This window comes from Triturus cristatus, chromosome 12 (genome assembly GCF_964204655.1).
Source record: "Triturus cristatus chromosome 12, aTriCri1.1, whole genome shotgun sequence".
In the NCBI taxonomy this organism is placed as follows: domain Eukaryota; kingdom Metazoa; phylum Chordata; class Amphibia; order Caudata; family Salamandridae; genus Triturus; species Triturus cristatus.
Window position 1 is genome coordinate 719,516,083 of NC_140595.1, and position 5,971 is coordinate 719,522,053.

Sequence of the window (5,971 nt, forward strand, 5' to 3'; positions counted from 1 at the left end):
CCTCGCATCCAGATCAGTGTTAAACATGGGCAGTAGATAAAGGTGTAGAATAAATGGTGGACATCACAATCCAAGGTGAAACAGTCCAGAGGGGCACCCGTGAAGTAGATAAGTCAACAGCACATCACAATCCAAGTTGAAACAGTGCAGAGGAGCACACGTGAAGTAGATATCTCAACAGCAGTTTAGCACCCTTGGTGATTTTGGGAATGTTGAGATCTTTCCATTATTGAAATTAATCCTTTATGGTATATCCCATCCTCGGTCGCCAAATGTAAAGAGGTACACCACTCATGAAGGCTTGACGTAGATTTATTCCACAGAAAGATCCCATCCACATTAGCAGGTCTTGTAGGGATGAAAGCTAGGCTGCAACTGTCTTGCTAGTGATTACATCATAAGACTCATACAGATGAAAACATTCTTCAATGCCTAGCAACAGGAGTAGCATCTCAGGATGCCACACGCTGTCTTTGCTCAACCTAAAAACGGACTGGTCTCTGCCCAGCAGCACCGCGCATGCGCAATCATGTTTCAGTGAGTTGTTTCCTGTTCCGCAGATTCTCTCGCTAGACCGCAGCACAATTTGTACCAAGCACCGCTGTACTGACTACTCTCAACCCTTCACTGCCTGTATCTTTTTTTTATAGTCCTTTCTCGACTCTTCTCCACAGCCAATACTTTCATAAACCTTGCTCACTTGTTGCACTTTTTTCTCTGATCGCTTCGAGTGCACACATTATACGTAGCAAACCCCATTAGCTTATTTTTCCCTGAGCTTTCCTTTTCTAAGTCGTTTGCCTTTTTTCATTTATCATTTGAAGAAGATCAGTCTCGGTGGACTGTGCACAGTAGTATTTCATGTATTTTTTCTGGTAAAATAAATGTATATTGTGTAGGTGTGGCCGAGTGCTTAAGGCGATGGACTAGAAATCCATTGGGGTTTCCCTGCGCAGGTTCGAATCCTGCAGACTGCAAGATGTTCTTTTAAGAATTAATTCACATTTTCAATTATTGGTGTGCTTTGTTAAGCATCATTACGTCATGCGGTACTCACTCCCACTGAGAGAAGCATTGCTCTCCACAATGCAACAGTGCTACTACGCATTATATGCAGGGCCTCTGGGATTCAGCGGCAGGAGAGGAGGATCCGGGCAACCACCACCACGGAGCTCACACCCAATAAATTCTAACAGGGTGATGACAAGAGGACACAGCAGTAAACAGGAGGCACCAAGCTTTGGGGGACAAATACATCTATGCACGAGGTGACATCAAAGCCATCTATGCATGAGGTGACATCAGAGCATCTATGCACGATGTGGCATCACAGACATCTACCTATGAGGTGGAATCAAAGACATCTACGCATGAGGTGACATCAAAGACATCTGCGCATGAGGCGGCATCAAAGACATCTATGCACATGGTGGCTTTCTGAAGATTAGAGGTACTGTCAACACTTGTGGCCTTAGATAAAATTGAGAAAGGAGCTTCTCTGAAGGAGATGCTAACTGTGAGAGGCGTGAGGCCTGGGCTACAGGCTGCCATACTACCGGTGAGGCTCAAGGCTAGAACACAGAGACAGACACTAAGTACTCGAGTCTGGGTCGGTCCTCAAGCGACCCACCACCACTTACTTATCTCCTCAGCCCTACCTGTCCTTGATGTGTGTGGTGCTGTGTGATGTAGAGGTCGGGTGTCCCTCTACATCCCTTCCCACATTGGTTAGCAAGTCCTTTACTCCGCACACATAGTCTTTAAGTCTCTATTACGGGATTGGATGGGGCCGTAGATTGTACCACTGGCAACTTGGAACGTCATCCGTACAGGTGAAAATGTTGGCACCCCTAGCTGATTGCCAGCGACTCTCTCAATTTGTGCATACTTCGTTTCAGTCACCGTGAGTGCCCTGCCTCCGTAGGCAGTGGTAACTCACTCTCCTGGAGAGGTTTCCTGAGTAAGTATGGTTCCAGTTCTACCTGGCTGGCATCCACAATCAATTCTGTACGACTGCGAGGCATGAAAACCACCATGGTGGTGTCTCTAAGGAGGGCACGTTTGACCTCTTCAAAGGTGTTGCTTGTTTTCCGAACCCATGCCCACATGGTCCCTGCTTTGCCTTCAATAAAAACTTCAAATCTCCTGAGGACAGCGGATCTGTCCAAGAAGAACCAAACTCCAAGAACCACCACAGGGAAGACCAACCCTGGTCGACGTGACTCCCTGCTGCACAAGAACTCCAAGAACCACCACAGGTAAGGACCACCACTGGTGTCGACGTGTCTCACTATGATCCAAAGATCTCCCAAAGACCACAGTGGTAGAGGACTGACACTTCTGTCGACATCACTCTGCCCTGCCCACAGGCGCCCTGCAACTGGACAACCTCCACGACCTCGAGGGATCCTCTCGAGCCCACAACCCGAGTTGCCCACAGCTCATGGCCCGAGAGCCTGTACCCTCCTGCTGGTGGCCCTGCTGGTCACCTCCTGTAATGCTGACCTGACCAGTATGTCTCCAAGGCAATACAGCACCAGTGGATCAGCATCCGAACTCCAGCAATACTCCGCCAGCAACTGTACCTGTGCTGTCTGCCTGAAGAAACCTATCCTGCTCCTTGCTTAAGCTGACCACGGGGTCGAAGAACACTACCGGAATCGACCACCTCGGCAAAGGTATCAAAATCCGCACTGTATGGGTGTACTAGCCCCCCATGACCGACCCTGCACTCCGTGTGGGTCTGACCACACGACTGGAACTGTAAGTTACACCACTCACTTGATTCCCTCCTCAGGGATCCTGAACTATGAGAATACTGCACTGTCAATTTAAGAACATGAAAAGTAGCTCCACTTGAAACATACTTACCTTATTATGAAGTCTGGTTTTAAAAATAAAAATACCAACAAAGTATAATTTTATTAAATTGGTCCGGATCTGCTTCTTCAGTCATGTGTTCATTATTGATCCGGTGTGTGCAATAAATGTCTTACACTCATCTGTGTTCGGCCTAGGGCTGCTTGCCACACTACCACAAATAGAGCACTTTGGGTTTTGCATTCAGCCCTGTACACTTTTGGGGAATCCCTGGACTCTGTCCACGGTGTCACCTCCTATTGGTGTGATCATATACAGAGCCAGCTTCCTACACCAGGCATTCACACACAGGCGCTCACATATATTCACAATACTCACTCCCAAATATTCATACTTACACACCAACACACCAATAATTTAAATAAACCACACTTACCTGCACAGCTCTGCCTCAGAGATGCCAGGAGGGTTGGGACTGATGCCTTCCCTCATTGGCTGATTAGGTCAGCCAAAGAGGGTAGGCACCAGTCCCTACCTCATCACAGAGTTCCAAAGAAGGAGCAGGGCTCGCGAGGAGATGAATGCTGCTAGCTTTCGATGCTCGATCGCGATATGAGTGCGCGCAGACAATTTGAATGATGCCTGTGCACCCTGAGACCTCGGAGTCGATCGTGAGGGCATCAAACCGCCAATAAATTAAGTGATGCCTCTGCACCTCAAACACAGTCGGTCGTGGAGGCACAACACAGCCGCAATCACCAGTTTCCCTCGCCAGTCCAAAACCAGGGGAAATGACGAGTCTTTAATTAAAAGTCAACATGCGTCCCCCAGCAACACAATTGACGAGTAGTCTAGATGATAATAGCGGGTAAGAAAAAAAAATCGGTAGTCCAGTGAAAAATATCCTCGCATCCAGATCAGTGTTAAACATGGGCAGTAGATAAAGGTGTAGAATAAATGGTGGACATCACAATCCAAGGTGAAACAGTCCAGAGGGGCACCCGTGAAGTAGATAAGTCAACAGCACATCACAATCCAAGGTGAAACAGTGCAGAGGAGCACACGTGAAGTAGATATCTCAACAGCGGTTTAGCACCCTTGGTGATTTTGGGAATGTTGATATCTTTCCATTATTGAAATTAATCCTTTATGGTATATCCCATCCTCGGTCACCAAATGTAAAGAGGTACACCACTCATGAAGGCTTGACGTAGATTTATTCCACAGAAAGATCCCATCCACATTAGCAGGTCTTGTAGGGATGAAAGCTAGGCTGCAACTGTCTTGCTAGTGATTACATCATAAGACTCATACAGATGAAAACATTCTTCAATGCCTAGCAACAGGAGTAGCATCTCAGGATGCCACACGCTGTCTTTGCTCAACCTAAAAACGGACTGGTCTCTGCCCAGCAGCACCGCGCATGCGCAATCATGTTTCAGTGAGTTGTTTCCTGTTCTGCAGATTCTCTCCCTAGACCGCAGCACAATTTGTACCAAGCACCGCTGTACTGACTACTCTCAACCCTTCACTGCCTGTATCTTTTTTTTATAATCCTTTCTCGACTCTTCTCCACAGCCAATACTTTCATAAACCTTCCTCACTTGTTGCACTTTTTTCTCTGATCGCTTCGAGTGCACACATTATACGTAGCAAACCCCATTAGCTTATTTTTCCCTGAGCTTTCCTTTTCTAAGTCGTTTGCCTTTTTTCATTTATCATTTGAAGAAGATGAGTCTCGGTGGACTGTGCACAGTAGTATTTCATGTATTTTTTCTGGTAAAATAAATGTATATTGTGTAGGTGTGGCCGAGTGCTTAAGGCGATGGACTAGAAATCCATTGGGGTTTCCCTGCGCAGGTTCGAATCCTGCAGACTGCGAGATGTTCTTTTAAGAATTAATTCACATTTTCAATTATTGGTGTGCTTTGTTAAGCATCATTACGTCATGCGGTACTCACTCCCACTGAGAGAAGCATTGCTCTCCACAATGCAACAGTGCTACTACGCATTACATGCAGGGCCTCTGGGATTCAGCGGCAGGAGAGGTGGATCCAGGCAACCACCACCACTGAGCTCACACCCAATAAATTCTAACAGGGTGATGACAAGAGGACACAGCAGTAAACAGGAGGCACCAAGCTTTGGGGGACAAATACATCTATGCACGAGGTGTGGTGGCATAAAAGCCATCTATGCACGAGGTGACATCAAAGCCATCGATGCACGAAGCAACATCAAAGCCATCTATGCATGAGGTGACATCAGAGCATCTATGCACAAGGTGGCATCACAGACATCTACCTATGAGGTGGAATCAAAGACATCTACGCATGAGGTGACATCAAAGACATCTGCGCATGAGGCGGCATCAAAGACATCTATGCACATGGTGGCTTTCTGAAGATTAGAGGTACTGTCAACATGTCAAGAATTCCTGTCATACGAGGGGAGGAAAACGGTAACCAGCGAAAACGGACTACATCTCCCAGGATGCTTAGCGGTTGAGAGGTTATGTAAACAGGAGAGCTGTTACATAACTCAAGGGAAACACGCCCTTATGTAAACAGGAGAGCTGTTACATAACTCAAGGGAAACACGCCCTTATGTAAACAGGAGAGCTGTTACATAACTCAAGGGAAACACGCCCTTATGTAAACAGGAGAGCTGTTACATAACTCAAGGAAAACACGCCCTTATGTAAACAGGAGAGCTGTTACATAACTCAAGGAAAACATTCCCTATAAAGGGAGGAACCGGGAGGTACAAGGCTGTCGGATATTGTGTTTACACCGACGTACCTGCTTCGTGAAGAGCAGTGTTCCGGAGTGGTGCTCCAGTAAGGCAAGAACGGAGGTAGGTCGAGTCGTTACTCCCTGGGCCGTGTCTTGCCCCATCGTCACCTGTGAAGGACCCGGAAGCTCTACCGGTCAACCATTGAGCTTCGCTTTTTGACTCGGCTGAGTCCAAGCGCAGTGGCGCTTTTGCTGGTTGGAGTCGTAACTCCCAGCCCGACCAGAGACACAGGGACTGCCAGCTGTAACGCACACCAGGAGGTGTTTGCCGCGTTACAGACTCGGAAGTCCACAGGATCGATCGAGCGGCTGCTCTCGGTTCAGTCTTCTTGCTTGTGATTGGGGTATCGGTGACA

At 47.4% G+C, this 5,971-nt stretch overlaps 2 non-coding genes across 2 annotated transcripts; both read left to right on the top strand.

Annotated features, from left to right (window-relative positions):
- Positions 1-895: 895 nt before the first annotated feature.
- TRNAS-AGA (transfer RNA serine (anticodon AGA)) lies at positions 896-977 on the top strand. The gene has a single exon. It is a non-coding gene; the product is annotated as a tRNA-Ser (tRNA).
- A 3,642-nt stretch (positions 978-4,619) lies between these two features.
- TRNAS-AGA (transfer RNA serine (anticodon AGA)) lies at positions 4,620-4,701 on the top strand. The gene has a single exon. It is a non-coding gene; the product is annotated as a tRNA-Ser (tRNA).
- The last annotated feature ends 1,270 nt before the right edge of the window (positions 4,702-5,971 follow it).